Raw genomic sequence first — 20,073 nt, 5'->3', positions numbered from 1 at the left:
GCCGCGATCACAGCAGTTTTCCAGTTGGTCGAAAAATATTGTATTTCCATCATCCCGTTGATTAGCTTCGTAAATTTGCAGAGCATCTTGGGGCCCATCTCCTTAATCATCTTGTTGCTAACATTATCAAATCCCAGGCTTTTTCTATTTTTCCTCTTCTCGATATAGCTACTAACTTCCGACGGCATGATTAAGGGTGTGCTGTTAGTGTTTGTTCTTGATTTGAATTGGGTAATGAGGGAAGAAACTAGGTGTTCTATTTGATCGTGATGGATGTTGTGTGTGCGAAATTGGGAAGCATACTTAATATTGAACTACATAATATAATTAATTAACCATAAAAAGGATAATTTAACTTTCCCCCTCCTCCTATTCTTTAGATCGTCCTTGAAAATTAGTATGCTACTGGAAAGAGCCTTGCCCCTCCCCCCTAGCACACTATTGTCAACTTGCTCAGTTATGCTTCTCCTCCAAGTCATTCACTGACTTGCATCTCCTGACTTCCCTCTGACGGCTGACGAAGCTCCCTCACCTAGCTACGCACTCTCCGCCAAAACGTCTCATCGCTACACCCTGAAATTATTATCGTCACGTTTTTGTCTCGTCTCCAATTCTCACCCTGCAATAGTATGGACTTTACTTTTACATTCTACTCCCTCACAAGATTTGTTATTCATATCTACCTAGTCGTACGATCTTCATGTAATTACTCCAAAAACCTCATATTCTACGCCATCCAAATGCTATGTTCAAAATTCGAAAACTAGAATAATTTACTCTATTGGGATAGGGTCTGACCCAGGAGCCCGACTTCATTGAACTTCGTTTAACGAGACGCTCAGTAAGAAGCAACGAACGGAGCAAGTACCTGCCATTCCTAATAATGAAAATGATTGCAGTACAAAAAAGACTGCTAAAATTCATGAAAAACCGATCCCGATGAAGATACCGCAAGAAAACCGCTTTCAAGTACTTAGGAAAATCGCCGAGGAAAACTCCGAAGGAGGAGCCAACGCTGACAACCCGCCCCCACCCATTGTATTTTCACAAGACGATGTTGATTGGATGACTCTGGACGAAATGTTTACACTAAACTGTACAGATCTCCATGAATCACAAATGAAAGGAAAATCTATTTTCGTGTATACGAAGAACTTGAAGGATTACAGTACAATGAACGAACTCTTATTTGAAAAAAACATCCCCTACCATTCATACCAGTTTGAACTCGAGAAGCCGATTAGAGTCATCATGAAGAACCTCAACGCTACTATCAAAGAAGATGCCATACTTCAAGACCTTAAATTCAGGAAAAATACAATAGAAAAAGTCAAGCAGTTCTCCAAAACCCACGAAGGACAGAAAATTAAACTCCCAATCTACCTACTCGAACTAAAAAGATCCCCTGAAGGCAATAAGATTCACCAGCTGAATTTGTTTAGTTTTAACATCACCATACAGAAATTAAATTCCAAGAAAAGACCAGTCCAATGCTACCGCTGCCAGCAATTCGGTCATTCGCAATATTGTTGCAGTAATCCCGTCAGATGTGTAAAGTGCGGGCAACAACATCGAAACAACCAATGCAACATGAAGCCAGAAGACGAGCCTAAATGTATTTTCTGCGGACTCTACCACGTCAGCAGCTATACAGGCTGCAGCGAGTATAAGAAAAGATTTGAAAAGAAAAGCAGCCCTCCTCAGCCTAAAGCTCCCAAATTCTCCGAGGAAAACTTCCCTAGCTCCAAGACTGCCGAAATCAAAGCGCAGAAAAATCACAGTTAAGCTACCTACAGTGAGAAATTAAAAAGGTAAAATTACTCCACCCCCTGAAGACCTCAGTGACACAATGAAATGGATTCAAAAAGAAAAGATTAACTTATTCTTAACTTCCATCATCTCCTATACTGGCAAAATCAGATCAGCAAAAAATTCTGCAGAAAAATTACAAACAGGCTTCCAAGCAGCTATGCTGCTCATCAATTTCGCGGAATCCGAAGATTAGAAAAGAATTAGCAGTCCCTCTATGACGGACAAATACAAAAGCAGGAAATTCACACAACTATTTTCCGGACTTGATCTCTTCTACGTCTTATACAGTCTACCTTCTTCTCCGAAGATGTTATATGCAAGGCTCTTATCATCACACCTCTTATCATCACACCATCTTTTGAGAATTCTTTTTTTTAGAATCATCAGTGAACATTTACTAATGTTACGGTAGGAAAGCTATGTCATTTTGCCATGCGTTACATACAGGATGAGGCTTTTAGCCTAGGTGCCTGTTCTCCATGTGCTTCGCACCTCAGCCTCCAACAGCAATAGTGCAAAATAATTTTAAAATGAGCAAAGCTTCAAAATTTCCGATACACAGTTTCGCGCGTTGGAGATAATTTTTTTTTTTTTATTATTTTTCATACAATTTTGCCATTGCTCGGTTTGAAATTGTCGACTTTATTAATCAAAAATTCGTTAAAGTGTTACAAAATATGAAATCGATAATAAAACAAATTTCAGATTCCAAATTTGGGCTTTCAGATGACCATATTCGGTAGAAGATTACGCTATTCAAAATTTGATGGCTCTAGGTACTGTTTTCTTATCCCAATGTGAGAAACATACATACATTTATGCAGATTCTTTGTTATTTAATTTAATTCGTTATATAACATGGGGCAATAATATTTGGTGGCAACAATTTGAAAAGTGAACTGACATTTCTAGTGAAACAACGGAAAATGTCAAAACAAAATTAATAGTCCTTCAAAGTTTCGACTAATAATACTTTATTTCTGCCATTGTTGTTACCTAAAATAATCGTATGAAGTAAATCACTTACATAAGTAAAATTATAATGAAATAATAATTTGCTTTGCAATTTCCATATAAAAGTGTTAGTAACGTTAATGTATTTTCAAATATATTTTTAAGCTTTACATTTATAACAGCAGTAGAGATTAAACGTATATATATATATATATTAATGTTTCCAGTCGACAAAATAGTTTTATGCCTTCTTCGAGTTGATAGAATTTGTAGATCGCTGTCAAACACAATCACAAAAATCATAATGCAGTAATTACAGAAAGTCAATTAGGTTCATAAATGCATGTATTTCAGCACAGGTAGATCATCATATCACGACTGACGGTTCTAATGTCTAACCAAGCCCTCAGTGGTAATAGACAACATCAGAAATTGTTGGAGTATATAACTGACTCCAGGCAAATTATTGCAATACACATTTAATTTGATAGCGAATACTCAGTTGACAGAGCATTTAATCGAGACATACATTTAGCCACCACTGGCATTTATTCAACACTGCTGAATTTTCTATCTTGCTTCCGAAATATACAGACCAAGATCACCAACTACCGAGCTCTAAAGTAGCTAAAAACTGACAATTTGGTCCGGCATTCGAATTCCACCTCTTGGGCAGGCTGCATGTGCGCTTTCGTGGCTTTTCCCATATGTGTGTATATGAGCCAGTTTTTCTTATGAAATCCTCCACAAAGACATCCCTTCAATTAGACAGATAGCCCTCGAGTGCTGTGTCATAATCAAATAAACCAAATCAACACAAACCGAAATATAAAGACGCATGTCTAAGTACTCTCGAAATTGATTTCAAAATAGACATTAAAATATTAAGAATGCTTTTCTGTTTAATTTTAAAATCCAGAGTTTCTTCAGCATTAAAGTGAAAAATGATACTTATTTATAAACCTTCTTGTTGGATTTTTTCACATAAATATGGAAAAACTTTACTAAAACACTGTCATGCGTTTTTTTTTCTCTATATGTACGTGTTGTAAACTAAACATGCGGTATGTCCTGTAGGCTAAATGTCCGTGTCGATTAAATGTCAATGTTGGCTAAATATTGTGTCAGTTAAATGTCCTTGTCGATTAACTGTCTTGTCAGTTAAGTGTCACGGACCCCATTTAATAACGTCGCCTTGAGACCTAGATCAACACCTTCTACATTCTTCGAGGTGGTGTTGACTAGACACTATGATAGAAGCATTCCATTAAAGCTACATCATTACATTTTAAGGGCCTAGCTTGATGAAAGAGTAGACAGTATTGGAGGTACCTCTTTTAAGCATAAAAGTTCACTTTTGTCTCAAAGTGCCCGAGAAGGTTGTGAAGTAGATCTAGCTAGGAATATGTCTTTAATAATAATACAGGTCTGCATTATTTGAATATATTACCTAGCGCCAGTGGGTCTGCAATGCGCTAGGTAATATATTCAAAGACTTTGTAAATATCTTCTCAATCTTACTTTTGTGTCCAATGCATTTCATAGCTCCTTAATGACTTCTTTATGAATTTTGATTTATCAGAATGGTAAAACCTATGAAGACATGTTTCCTAATAATTTTGTTTTAACCACTTGCGTTACGACTAAGCTTCATGGTCGCGGTGCCGTGTGCTACAATATAACAAGCGGTAAGGTGTCTCATTTACGGCACTCTGCGTCTGTAAGTGCAATCCAGAGCTGTAACTCAAGAAATAAACAATTTCGTTGTTAGGCGACATGTGCACCATGTTATTTTCATTTTTGTGATAAATGCCTATCGATGTGGTGTTCATGTCACTCGCAGTTCAAGACAAAAGCACCTCGACATGCGTGGCACGTCTTTTTAGCACAAGTGGTTAAACAATCATATAAATTTGAATGTATGCATATTAAAACATTACCAATATAAAAACACAAATTGAAAGTTGTCTAGTAAATTTTAAAATTCTCTCTAAAAATTAGAGACTATTTTTATTTCTAGTCCTAAATATGTGGTTGTTTTTGACCAAATATAAATTATCAATGTGAAATACATAATAAAACAAATTCAAAATTCAGGATTCCAGATCTCCATGTTCAGGTGGAGGACTACATTATTCAAAATTTGACGGCTATAGGTACAGTCATTGTTTCACAATGCGAGAAACATGCCTATATTCATGGCACATTCTCCTTTATTTCATTTCTTTAAAATAATACAGGGCCATAATACTTGGTGGCAGCAATCCGAGAAGTGATTCAGCCTCTTACAATGATACAACGCAAAATCCCATTTCAAGACTGACAGTTCTTCCAAGTTAATGCTCCTTCGGGCTAAAAACAGTTTCCAAACCCACTTTCTTGTTTTTCGCCCAAGTACTTTCTGCATGTAACTCAACAACTTTTGAGATAATCATTGCAAGAGCAATATTTTGTAAAGAGCTGGACAGAACTTCATTGAAGCTACAGTCAGCAACTATATCTATTTGTGCTAATTTTTAGGCTAAATTTTTTTCTTTAGTTTACTATTAATTTTTATAAAATTATTTTCTACATATACAAGGACTTAATTATATGAAATGATAATCAGAAATACAGAGCGTGTTTACACCTTTTAGAGCAAATTCAGAAAGGCTCCATTACTGTTTAAAATGTAAAGTGTAATTTTTCTTTTTCAATATTCAATCTGACAGCCTTTTTCCTGGACTATAAGTCTCCATCAAGATTTGTAAGGAATTTTCTTGCTCCTTATTGTGTGCCTTTGTACCGCAATAGGAAGCACCTGGTTAGCATCATAAGGTCCAGAGTTAGAGTGCAGACATAATATTAATAAATATAATATTAATTTTAGTAAAAATATTAAGTTCTACCCTTTTAAATACAAAATTTGCAAAGTTAGATTTAATAAATAATTCCATGAACTAGCTGCATACTGAATAAACAGTGCTATTTTAACTGCAGCTAAACGTTTTAATTGTTAAACAAGAAATTTCATTCACACTTATTCTTAAAAAGTGTTCTAAGAAGTCTTAAATCACAATGATAATAATCACAGTAAAATTATCCAATTTCTTAAATTTGAAAGTCTGCAAATTTTGCATGTAAAGTTAACACACTTTGCTTTTATTTAGTTACAGTGTTATGAATATTTTGTTGACTATTATAAAAAAAATTGTAAGAAACTTTCCACTATGTGAAATTATATCAAAACTTCCCAACACACTTTTAGAAATTTTATAATTGCAAGTATATATCTGAGATCAAAAGTTAAGGCAATAAAGCCTGCAGCCTCTTTTCCTGTATGTATGGTTTCTGCTCCCAACTAAGTAATCATTATTATAACAGTTGTACACTGCAGAATGTACAGGGATTGGACAAAAATATGGAAGCACTGAAATAAAACCTTATTGCTGTGACTAATATGATGTGGGAAAAATGCTGGCATTCAAAACTGCTTGCAGCAGTTTTCTCAGAATTGATAAATACAGGTTTTGTATGCTTTGCAAGGACACCTTGCACCATTCTTCCAGTAAAACATTGACAAGTTCAGTTAACAATGATGGCAGTGGATAGCGCACAGATTTTTCTCCAAAATAGCCCAATAATATTGCTCTCTGGTGACTGTGGCGGCCATGGTAGATGTGGAAGTTCCCACTCATGCTCAGAAAACTAGTGGTGAAGAAAGATGGGAACTGAAGGAGCTCTGTCGTCTTGGAATATGGCATGACTGTTCGGGAACAAAATTTGTATTATGGTATGGAGGTGATCAGCCAGAATGGTCACATAACCCTTGGCAGTAATGTGACCTTGCACAGTATTGAGGGGTCCTAGGGAATATCATGATATGGTTGCCCAAATCTCTGACCAAATTCCCATCATGTTTCATTCATTGCAGCAAACAGCCTATCATGCACTCAAGATGGCATTCGGCAGATGTAAACTTGCCCAAAAGTCGGAAACGGTTTGAAGCAAGACTCAATCGACCAAATAAGTCTTCCATTGCTCTACAAGCCAGGTTTTATAATTCTAGTACCATTTTTCTTCCTTATAGGCATTTTGATCACTGATGAGTGGCTTTTGAATTGCAACTTGCCCCAAAATGGAGCTCTCTTTGTATTGCTTTGATGCTGACAGGGTTTGCAAGTTTCAGTTCAGTGGTCACTTTTAAGGCTATTATTTTTCATCAAAATCCTCTTTCAATGATCATCTGTCATGATCACTCAACACACATTTGACCGTGCTGTGATTTAAAGGACTCAGTTCTTCCACTTTTCGCCCTACGAGTCAAACATCTTGCACACTGTGCCTCTTGAAACACAAAACGCTTCAGGTACCTTGATTATAGAAGAACCCACCATATGCACCCCATAATTCGCCGATGTTCGAATCATTTTAGCTCCGATAAACAATTCGCCGATGTTCGAATCATTTTAGCTCCAACATGATGCAATCACAACTGCACAGAACACCATCTCGATAATGAATGACACTTGCATTGTATTGAGGATGTTGTACTGGTGACGTTAGTGAGAACTACATCAGCACCACCAAAAGCTTTTGCAAGAATAAATATTCCAGTTCAAATATGAATTTGATGAGGTGTTTTCATATTTTTGTTCAACACTTGTGCTTTTCTAATGATTGCTTGAATTAACATGGGACACCACTTTTATTATTAAAAGATATGCCAATTTTTTTTTCCTGCTTGGAAGTACTGTACATGTAAACTATAATATTCAATTACTACATCATAAATCAAATATGCTGTAATCTATTGCATGACACACACAGCAGATCTTCATTTACCCAAATTACTTGCTCACATTTCCCCAGCAAAACAGGTATTTTCCATCTTCTTTCACTAAAATATTAACGTACTTTTACTAAAACATTCATGCAACCATTTTTTCTAGTCATATAATATTTTTAGACTCCAGGATTATATAGCATGGGATTTGATATCTAACACTTTTCTATTCAAAGTGTAAAATAATGAAACATGTAGGATCTTTCTTATAAAAAAGCTTCTAAATTATATCTTTTAAATTTTTAGGAAACAATGCATGTGTGTGCATTTAGATCTCTATCCACATTTGCAAAGCCTATTAATATATTTATATAGAATATTGTGAAAAAATCCAATTGCAGGCTATGCTATTACTACAAGGAATGAATACACAGCCTTGTATTATGATTTATTTATAAATACACATTTAAAAAAGGACTGCATGATTAAATATGTTTGTTTGTCATAGATGAGATTATACAAATAAAAACAGATTATAAAATAATGCTGGCTTTCAGATTACAGCAGTTTTAATCATATACATTATGGCATATTTAAATATTTACACAGAGTCTCTATACAGATCTGATTAGTAAATTATAGCTTAAAGCAAAAGAGTATTAAGCAACATAAAAATTGCCAAACATTAAACCACTTTTACCAGCATTAATTTTAAGGGTCACATAATATTAAATTTCATTAAATGAAAATTACATCCAACAGTAGTAATTTTAAAATGCTTTTGCAGTTATCTTGTTGTTTTGAAGTTATCTTGAAATTAATACAATAAAAGGCATCTTTTAAGAATTTACATTCTAACCTTAACATGCATTACTATTTCACCATTATTTATAAAAAATCTCTAAATTTTAACTAGTGATATCTAGTGTCATTTTGATTCAATAGAGAAAAATGTTTTGCACCTTTGGCTAATTCAGCTACAGAAAACAGTCTTCAAATTTTTTTTATTCCTCATACGCCTACAATGAAAATTTTAATTTCATATATTTTTAAGCAAAAGGTATCTTTATAACTTAAATTGTTAATGTCAACAAGTCTCAGGAAATCCTCTGAGCACTCTTATAATTTTCCTTAATTAACTAAAAATATACCAGCCTGTATGTACATACAGTCTCCTGAATATACCACGGATAACTCTGTGCAATTCAGTTGACTTAATTTAAAAATCACAAGGCATCCGATTCCCTTCAAATGGATAGTAGTTTTCAATAAATGTAAATAAATTTTATGTAATTTAATAGCTGTGTTATTTATAAAGTAAATAACATATGTTTCTGATACTCAATTTGCTTCAATATGTATATGCATGTTTTTCCTGTTCTATTTATTATTCCTAGATCTATGTATGCATTCTCAAATTAATATATGCATTTTTTGCAGATTCTTGATTTAGGAATAAGTAACACTAATCTGTGAAGAAAAAGTGATATAACTGAATTATTGCAGATGTACAGTCTTCCATTTTTAGGCCATTTTGCTACTTACAATAAACGGAAAATCAGCTTGTTGAAATATAAAACAGAAAATAGCACTGATGACTTAATTCTATGAAGACACTATCAGCATTTAGCCCATAATTGAAGTGGCAACACTAACTGAAAAATAATTCATCAGACACCATCCCAGTGTTCAAACAATATCCCTCAGAACGAAATTAACCATGCATATGGCATAATAATCATCATATGCTGGTAAGCATTATCTTGAACCCTTAATAGTTCTAGTTATCCTCATGTTGCCAATCCATGTATTATCATAAATTCACAACAGTTAATATTTATAGACTGCAACAGCTGATTAAGTAATTATGTAACTATCGTCATCATTGCTGAAACAAACAGCATTCGTACCACAGTTATCGTTTGGTTCATACAAGATAATCAGAATAACTTTTAACATCTGTAGTTTAGGGCTCATCCTGCTTTACAGTAATTATGTTTAAACTAATATTGATAAGAAACACCCATCAGCCGTACTCTTTATAATGCTAGTCAACATATCAGACCCATTAAAAGTTTGAAAAATCCATTTTTGTATAGCGTATTAGATACCGATTATTCAACTAGATATTACAACAGTCCCTGATGAACCTGACATTGTTTCTCATTATGTGCAATGTACTGCATAAAAAGACAAGGCCCTAATGCTTTTTTTGACTAGTCCAGAAATCTTCTCTTTCTGTCAGTGAATATTAAAAAAGAATCTAAATACATACACTATAGAGTATTTACACATAACTGAATATAAGTTATAACTTCGGCATAAACATTTCCTAGTACATTGTACATTATCTATCATTACTTTTAAAGCAGCTTAATTTTCTTTCTGTTCACTTTAGCTGAATTAATACCAACACATTACACACCATGTATGCGAAACAAAAAGTTTACAATGCCATATACATATTTCCAATGTAATACAGATTTCCAATGCATATACAGATTTCCAATGTAAATACCCATTTAATTCAGCTGTTTATTATCACATGATACATTTTTTTAAAGAGTGATCCTATCATTTCATGCAAATCACAGTCTTTCTTCTGCACTTTATATTACTTAATTCATATTTACAAGGTAATAAAAAGATCTTTACCAGTTTATTACAGCATAATAATTTGAATATTTTATTTTTGGTTTGGGACTTATCAAAGTACACACATAATCCTACATTCAGAAATGAAGTTGATATTTTACAAAGATTCAACAGCTCCATTGACACAGTAAGTTGACAAAGCAAGTATTTAATAGTTTTCCCTTCAAAGTATAAATACCAGATCATTATGTAAAAATGGATCATACGCACAGCATCAAAGCTAGGACTCAGCTACTGCTCATAAAATTTTTGCTGTTTCAGATGATGCAGTGTGAGAGCACATTGCACTAAAGCATTTCATATCTTAATAAGTATATTATATACTACAGAATTTGTTACTTAAAAAAATAACTTCAGATAACACTATCAAACAACCTGGTCCTAATATTCTACCTATACATTTTTAAATAGTCACTAAAACATATGAACTTGTACACAATAGTAACACAGTTACACTCCTGGAAAAAAATAACTATGTAATTAACCTTGTTTTCTCATGTACAGTTATTTAAGCAATGTGCTCTGTAACAGGCAGTTAAGTACAGCAACATTGTCATCAATTCTTACCCGACAATACATCTAAAGTCTACATAATAATCAAATACCTCAATGTCTTACATAATAATTCCTACGCATATGAATAATAAATAAGGCTGCAGAACTGTCTTATAAATAGGCAAATTTTCAATAAAACACTCTGTGCCCTTCATTGTGTTTTTGTAGCTAAAAACTTCACAATAATAAACTATATATATTATGAAAGCATAAAAAACTTACTTCATAAATGACAGCAGCAAAAAATCTAACAAAAAGGAAATAATTAAAATTTTACTTTACCTCTATACTAATAAGCATATTAATAAAGACACATATTTTAATACATAATATTATTTCTAACAAAACTTCATATAGTACCTTTTTTTTTTATTTAAACCTCATGATGATTCACTTAATATGCAATTTATTTACATCAGTTTCCTTTTTTGGAATAAAGTTGAATTTTGTTGACATAGCATTTGGATTTGATAATTATTTTTGTAGAGAACAGCTGACAAAGAAAGCATTTTTTCCTCCAAATATTCAGAGAGAGTACAAGTAATATGGATTAGGAAAAAATTCCCCTTTTTATTTTCACAACCCATTTCTTATGGAGATTATCTTCTGGAAACACATGAAATCTTGGTTTTCCTTCCATTAAATTATATAAATAATGAAAACCTACAAATTTTCAAGAAACCTGAATTACACTATAAAGTGTAACCTCTTCCATCAAAATTTATCTCATTCATGATAAATCACACTACTTTTGCTCTAACAAAGTTAAGATATCAATAATTAATCTTCAGACTGGACTAATGTTTTAACAGGTTTGTGCAATGCAGTACAAAATATCAAACTTCTACAAATTTCTTCAGATAGAAGTTTACAACTCTCTTGAAATTTAACAAGATTAAAATTTATTGAGAAGTAATAAGTCAACATTTCAGAAATCTAGAAGTTCTGAATTTGAGATTGCAAGAAATCTTAGAATTCGAGTTACATCCCGATTCCAAACACCATTTAGCAAGATGATACTGTAAGATTACTTTCTCACCCTTAACATTACCTACTTTTAACTCTAATTACACATACACTCTTACTCTAATTAGCCTTGCCTTAATACCTGCATGTTTATACCTCAATGTAAACTGTTTTAATGTCATATCCATAATGAATCGTAATCACCCATAAATTTAAATTGAACACGTATTTATAATAAAATTGTTGATATCAAACACAAATTTATATAACACATTAGCAGTGAAGTTCTTTTGCAACTACAAATTCCTAAACACATTCATGGTGACTACAAACTGACATACCAACTAAATTTGCAATGATTTTAAGTACTGTTTAGTAGCAATACTTTAAAAACAGCTCAGTAAAATCAACTAAATCCCAATACACTGGTATAACCGAATAACAGCAAACTAAAAATTTACACTTACAACGAGCTAATTAAAGACAGGCACAACAACATGGCAATGTTGTTCAATGGCACTATAATAATCATTTTCTTTCCACCTGATTATTTCCATCAAACTGATAAATAGCTACGTGAATCGGCAGTTTGGTCAATTTATTTTTAAGACCTATGGGATTTTAACACTTTCACCTCATTATAAACCATATACAAAATCAAAACTCAAGAGTACTCTGAAAAAGCTTCAGTACCTGAACATTTATTTAATAACTAAATTTTACATAAAAAAATTTCTGAAAGCCTTCAGATTTTTTATTAGGTTCAAAAGGATGTTTTTTCACAGGGGATTCAAAACCGGATTTCGAAAGTATTAGACATTGTAACGTCTTCACATTGCTACACTACCAACATAAAACCAGCAAGAAACATAAAGAAACCTCATGCATAAAATATCCATGCTTTAAAGATTCACGCAATGTTAATATTAATGAAGCTTTTTGAAATTGTCGAGTATGTTAAAAAAATTTTTAAAGTTTTACAAAATATGAAATACATAATAAAACAAATTCCAGATTTGGGTTTTCAGCTGCTCAGCTTCAAATGGAGGGCTACGTTATTCAAAATTTGACATGTCTAGGTGATGTTTTTTCACAATACGATATTTATATTCATGCAGATTATTCATTATTTAATTTCATTAAATATACTTCAGGGCTCTAACATTTGGTGGCAACAACTTTTTATGTAGCAGCAATGATTTATAATCAGCCTCAAGTTTGTACAAACTACCATCAGATCAACAGAATTCTGTAAACTATGGTTGCATGGGAAAGATATGCCAGTAACACTCTAGAACTTTACTGAGAAAATGAAATTTGATAATTACACACCGATTCCCTTGCAAAGCTTGAGTTTTAATTACCTACATTTTTACAAAATGTTAAAAAATTTTATATCTAAATCATGTTTAATATTTCAGTTTACACTGTACTTCCTTAATTTTTATATTTTAAGTTCCATTTTTACTTAGCAGAAGTACACCTAACTAGCTTAAAAAGATGCCAACTACTATTTCAAATATGTATTAAATTACAGTAAACATGCATTTCACCAACTACTATGCTTTTTAACAGCTTTCACTTGCTAACACTTAATGATAAAACACTTCTTGGCTCTTTAAAACATCCCTACAATGAAATTTAATATATCATCTTTTCTAGGCAGCGTTGAGTACTTAAATGCAATGAACCACAAATATTTAAAGCTTAACATTTGCTGTCTGCAAAACTAAACATTTGGCTTTATTTCGTACTTTAACTACTGAACGAAGGAAGTTTCAATATTTAAACAAAATAAGAAATACATTTAACAAAGACGGAAGTTTTAATATTTAAACAAAATTAGAAATATATTTAACAAAATGTAAAGTTATCTTGTAACAGCAACATTACGATATTAAAAATATCAGACATTTTAGAATGCCAAAAAATCCCTCCATGAAATACTAATCCAATTCATAGGAATACCTTCAGTTTGTTATCTCAAACCTACTCTTTAGACTAACCACCGACAATTCATTGAAACTCAAGATAAAATTACCTTTCACAGACTAAAGTTCTGCAATAATGCAATGAATATTCAATTTATCCTCACTCTACATATACTTTTACATACATACCAAAACCATTTCCTTCAGTAATTACTTCTAAAAGCATTAACTATTGATCACAACAGAAATTTTCCCATGTAAAATCTGATAAAATTAATTTCACAAACCTCAGAATATCATTTCCTACGAATCACAAGTAAAATCATTTAATCTATTTTCTATTTGCTCTGCTTAACCTTTAAGATTGCTGGTACAATTCAGTTGACATCAAATAGCTCAACTTTACTAAATGATCTTCAAACTTTCATTTTAAGTAAATTCCTCAAACACACTTTGATCACTTCTACAACATACATTGATTACCTCTTACATTATGCATAACTTTAAAATACTTAAGTTACTTAATCATCAAAAAGTTGAAATCTACTAAATCATGCAATTACATAAATATATACCTCAAAATGTCAAGTCTCTTACTTACCTTTAAGATAATGGCATAATTTTTAGGTACACATGAAGTCAGTAAATACCAGTATACAATAAATACTTTATGTTTTTTCTAGTCAGGTATCAAACAAAGAAAACATATAATAATATAAATAATACATATTTATTAATTAAGCTATGCAAGTACAAATTTACAAAGACTACATATAATACAAATTTTACACTTACGTACACTGCAGCCTTTTACATATCACAACTTGCGATAGTTCAATTATCAAACAATAATTTACAGTCCTTAATAGTGAAATGATAATTTTTAATGTTCAATAATGATGAATAAATAAAGTCTAAACAGGAATTTTTCATTCTTTTTAAAGCAAGAAAATCCATCAGCACTAAATTTGAATTTGCAACTTAGTAACGACGATCTACATTAATCATTTCTTGTCTTCAACAGCTTTAGCTTCCTCCTTGGATATTGGCACTTTAATTTCTTCTTTCGGTTTCTCTTCAATGGCTTTCTTTGGCGCGTTTATTGTTAAGACACCCTCAGGGCTTAAACTTGATGTTACTTTATCTCCTTCACAGTTCTGGGGTAACATATACCGTCGGGTAAACTCCCGCGATACTAAGCCTTTCTCGTCGCTTTTTTCTTCATGTTTGCCATGGATTACGACGAAGTTGTCAACAACTTTTACTTCCAACTCCTCGGGTTCGAACTGGCTAACATTTAAAGAGACTTCGAAATTCTGATCGTCGTTTTTCACCTCAGATTTCCCCGATGCAGCAATATTTGCTTGAGTGCGTGGCCTAAGTACCAAACCACGGTACGAGGATGCTGGTAGGAGATCATCTTCCACTATTTCAGTGCCGAATAACTGATCCATAATACATGTTGGATAATCCCAAGTATCCCACCAGTCTCTGCCAAAAAGCGCGGGTATCAGTGCAAAAGCCATTTCAAGTAGAACTAAGCACAAAAGTCAGCACGAAGATGCAGCACAACGAAACACTCGCTGAGCGGAAACAGAAAAGTATCGTAAGGTCAAACACGTGCAAAAGCGCAAAATTTCTCTCTTCACGAGCGCTGCCTGGCAACGTGTTTATATAGTCTCTCTGCTAAAGGTTTCTAGTACTTTCCAGCATGTGGAAGAAACTCCAAAGGACGCTTATCGATAGCTAGGTTGCTGTAATACTGATTTATCCCTCATTGCTGCTTCCATTTGGCGATATTTTGCGCTTTTATGATGAGGTTCAGTTTTTCGCCAAGAATACATCTCGTCGACTCTCCTCAGGATTCTGAGTTCAAATTTTCGCAAATCCTAAAATTGGATGTATTTACTCAAATATAATAATTTCACTTAATTTAAAGTTAGCTTTTAAACATATGCAGATGTGAAGTCAAAGTAATCAAAGCAGTAGTTTAACATTTTAAAATGAAATAATTAAATTTATAAATCTAAATTTTCTAAATTTAAAGTTAGATCTTGTAATTTCCCAGTTGAGTTAAATTTTATGCAAATATAATGCTAATGATTATTGTTATGTATAGATGTAATGCATTTTTACTGAATACTAAACAAAGTTAATCGTTAATCAAAGTTTAAATTTACTCTCTGCATAAAGAAATAATACATGCAATTTGAAATTGTGTTCGTTTGTTATAAATACTCAACGATTTGGGTATTGTATAAAGAACTCGCAAAGTTGGGAGGGGGTAGGATAAATTCGAATATAAAAGTTCTCCCAAATAAGAATCATGTAAAATAACTTTTTTTTGGGGGGGGAGTTAAAAGATGTGTTTCCAGAATTTATTTTTGATCATTTTGACTAATCCGGCAACTGGAATTTTTAGCTCTAAATAATATTGTGCAAACGACCTCTCGGCGCTTGTGTGTTAAGTCCTAGTTGTTATTTTGTTTATCAAATTTTCGTTTACATATGCACAATTTATTTCTTAAAAGATTAATGCATTTATTTATTTATTTATTTTTTTTAACAATCCTCGCAAATTTCATTATTTTATGCGTTGCAGTTATCAACAAATAACATCTCACGTGAAGTAGCGAAAAATTATATCGCTACAGGAAAAAAGTTTGAGAAAACACTAATTTCAGCTATTTATTTAATGCACCAAATAATTAATTCGTATGATGATAGGTTATTTATTACGGCCAAACCCTCGAGGGCCATCTTGGAGAACAGTAGATAATAAACTGGCTTGTTTTCACATTGTTTAATTAACTGTGACAAAGCACAGAAAGGCCTTTCAGTTGCAGATCATAATTTCTCAAATTAGATCTGTAGAAGATTTATGGAAGGCCGTTAAAATAAAATTACTAATAATTAAAATAATGAAATTAAGTAAAATGTAAAGAGGTAAATAAAAATTTCATAAATTAATGGTTTGGTTTGGTTTATGTGATTATGGCAAAGCCGCCTAAGAGATGGGATACCTTCGTGGAGGATTTTGTAAGGGAAACTGGCTCGTATACACGTTATATATGGGGAAAACAGCGGCAACCAGCATGCAGCCAGCCCGTTTGCGGGATTCGAACTTTAAACTGAAGCAGCCCCGGATCTAAGGGGGGGCAAGCCGGGGTCTGTGCTCCGGGCGGCAAATTCAAGGGTGACGCAAGATCGTATTTGGAATGTTGTCAAATTTTGATACAACATTTATTAAGGTTAAGATTAAAAAGTCCATTAAAAGAGAAAATGGAAACTTTTTGTTGAAACTAGGAAGTAAAGATGAAGTAGTTAGGCTTGAAAGTGCTATTGAACAAAAAGAAAAATTGAGGAAGTATATTAAACCAAGGAGGCGTAGATTTATTAAACTGAAAATTTTTGTTAAATTTGTCTTCGAAATGACAGATTCTTGTCTTCAACATGGAACAGGGGCCTTGGTATCGAGAAATATTCTAAGAGTCAACAGGGCTTATGTAAGAAACGTAAAGTCGATATAATGAGGCTTGGTGAGAGAATTAGTGTTGTAAGTGACAGTGAACAATTATTGGTGTAGTAAACGATTTTGGAATGTTGCTTCAGGCAAGAATAGATTGCGATCTGCTGATACAGAGGAAAACTCGAAATGTAATCTCATGGACGCCCGAATTGAAAAAGTTTAAAAGACGTATCCGTGGATATAGGAGAAGCTCACAGGTGATTGGATTAGATGATAATACTAGAATTTTACTTAAGCTAGAGTATAAAAGAGAATTTACTATTTATAAACGTTTAATTAGGAAGACCAAGAGAGTATATATAGAGAATTATTTTTTAAGAAGCTTTGCTTATTACCATGGTTTTCATAAGACGGCATTTGGAAAGCGAAATTTACAGCTGAAAGTGAAAAGACCTGATGGTATGGGTGATGAATAAGCTATTAATACTGTACATGTTAAAGAGGTGTTTGATTTGGGTGAACTAGAAAATATATTTATATATATATATCTTCTGGTTATATATATATTTTAACAAACATGTATATACGTAAAAAGCAAATTTAAAGTTAAAATAATTTTAAAATGTGCAAACATATAAAAGATTTAATTTTCGAACTAATCTACAATATCATTTAAATTCAGATAGCATAAGTAGATCAAGTGCAAAACCAAACCATGAAAATAAATTCACCAATTTAGCAAATTAAAATTCATCTAAAAATTAAAAAAAAAAAAAAAAAAAAAAAAAAAATGCATAAGTGAATGACTGTTGAGCAGGCAGGAGACAGACTTATCAAGGAGAAGTTGCCTCCAAATCTAACTCTATAATCATTCAATTCGTGTTTCGTCATTCATGCAGGCAAGGGTAAAAGTCAAAACCAAAAGTAAATACATAGTGAAGAATGTTCAAAAAGAAATACCAATAAAGTGGTACCTTGAGAAATTAGTAATTAAAATAAAACTCTAAAAGGAAAATACCAATAATGAAGTATTTTGAGAATTAAGCAATGTAAAGTCTAGTATTAAATTAAATTTAAAAAAATTTAATTAAATTTTTCAGAAAAATTAATTTAGAAACCCTTGTCTACAGAAACCTCCCCGACACGAATATGCATATCAATCAAAAAGAAACTAAAAAGGAACTAGACATAATTTATATAAACCAATAAGAAACTAAAAATAACTAATTCATAATTTATAAAAAACAAGTACTTAAAAATATAATTACATATCTAGAAAATACTTAAATACTACATAAAAAATACTTAAAAAATACTTAAAAGCAAGTAAATAGTAAGTTTTAATTCTAACTTACCTACCATATAGCGTTGGGATCTGTAAAAGTATTTCCTAAGTGATGTAAGTGTGTTTTGCAAATTATAGTTGAGTGACAAGCTGCTATCTTTGTTTTATTAAAAATTTGTAAACTGTAATATTAAAATATTTAAATAATATAAATCTAGAAAAAATCAAAGAATATCCTAAAAGTATGTAATTCAAGTTTTAATTTTAACTGACCAACTATTTATGGTAGGGAGTTTAGTAGCTGAGCCAATCAAGAGATGTAAGTTTGATGAAGCTAAGAGTATTATACTGGGTTTGAGGAATGTCGCTGCTGCAGGTCCGGATCGCACACATTCTGTTTTGATTAAAAGACTATTCTTCTACTACCCAGATTTTTTTGTTTGCCTATCTAAAGCCTGTCTTAAGTTTACTCTTTTTCGTTAGAAAATTGTCGAATTATTTTGATCCCTAAGCCTAAATGGAAGGCAAAGACTCATTACTCTTTTGAATATTTTGGGTAAGGTGCTAAACAAATTGGTAACTAACAGAATTTTACATTTTATGGTTAATAAATGTCCACTTAGTGAGTTTCAATATGGATTTACCCTTAGAACAGGTGCACTTTACCGGGTTGTTGGATATGTCAGACGTTTTAGAGGTAAGCAACACGCAGCTTTGATTTCTCTAGACATTTCGGCTGCATTTGACTCTGTTGGTTGGTCTTCCTTGTTGCATGGTTTAATTGATTTAAAAATACTTAGAAATTTGTTTCATCTATTTAAAAGTTATTTTAGTAATAGAAAAATTGTTTTTAATTCCTTTAAGGATAAGAGTAAAGATTTAGTAATGAATATTTATAAGGGATGCCCTCAGGGCTCTGCAGTGCTCCCCTGCTCTGGAACATTATAGTGGATAACTTGCTGAAGCAGGAGTTTTCTCAAAATGTGGAATTAATTGCATATGCTGTTGATATTATTATTCTTATGAAACACGATTCTCTTGAAAAAAATGGAAATATTATTTGATGAAACTTCTCTAATACTGAGTGATTGGCAAAACAAAGAAAAATTACAATTTAATATTGAAAAAAACATGTGAATTGTTTTTTCTCAGAGGAGGGAAAAAGACTAGACCACCAAATTTGAAATATCAAGGCAAAAGAACACAATTAGTAGATAATATGAAATATTTAGACGTTATGATTGATAACAAATTAAATTTTATAGAACATTTTAAGTTGATACAAAGACGATCTGATCTGATTTTACTAAACTTGTATAGAACTTTTTCAGAACTTTTTGATATAGAACTTTTCAGCTGAGATTTTAGCCTTGAAATCCTCCATTCTGAGGAAGATTTACCTAAATGTTGTGCTCCCAATTATCATGTATGGAACTGGAGCCTACGGATCCAGGGCAGGGGAACTGGTTAGATTACGGATGAAGTTAGACAGTATTCAGAGAGCTTGGGATTTCCATTAAACCCGATGTTTTAGAACGGTGCCCTACGGAGGCCGTCTTTGTGTTGGCTGGGATGTGGCCTCTCTCAATTTTATACGAATTTTATCATGAGAAAATTTTACTTACGACTGGATGAATGGAATTGAAAATGTATGAAGATTATTTAGTTACAAAGAATGTCT

General features: G+C 32.4%; 1 protein-coding gene and 1 pseudogene across 2 annotated transcripts in view; both read right to left on the bottom strand.

Annotated features, from left to right (window-relative positions):
• Positions 1 to 20,073, bottom strand: part of LOC118192827 (uncharacterized) — a 153,519-nt gene that overhangs the window by 67,089 nt on the left and 66,357 nt on the right. Inside the window, exon 2 of one of the 2 annotated variants that reach the window (XM_085810773.1) lies at positions 10,964 to 10,988. The exons of the other annotated variant lie outside the window; for it this stretch is intronic. The gene's annotated coding sequence lies outside the window, so the exon portion shown is untranslated. The remainder of the gene's footprint in view (positions 1 to 10,963; positions 10,989 to 20,073) is intronic. 2 annotated transcript variants of the gene reach the window in all.
• LOC118192826 (alpha-crystallin A chain pseudogene) lies at positions 14,347 to 15,405 on the bottom strand (annotated as a pseudogene).

This window comes from Stegodyphus dumicola, chromosome 2, assembly GCF_044657685.1.
Source record: "Stegodyphus dumicola isolate Sdum_Otavi_A_Nest chromosome 2, ASM4465768v1".
NCBI lineage: Eukaryota > Metazoa > Arthropoda > Arachnida > Araneae > Eresidae > Stegodyphus > Stegodyphus dumicola.
The sequence above is the reverse complement of the archived record's forward strand: the minus strand, read 5'-3'. Positions and strand labels throughout refer to the sequence as shown.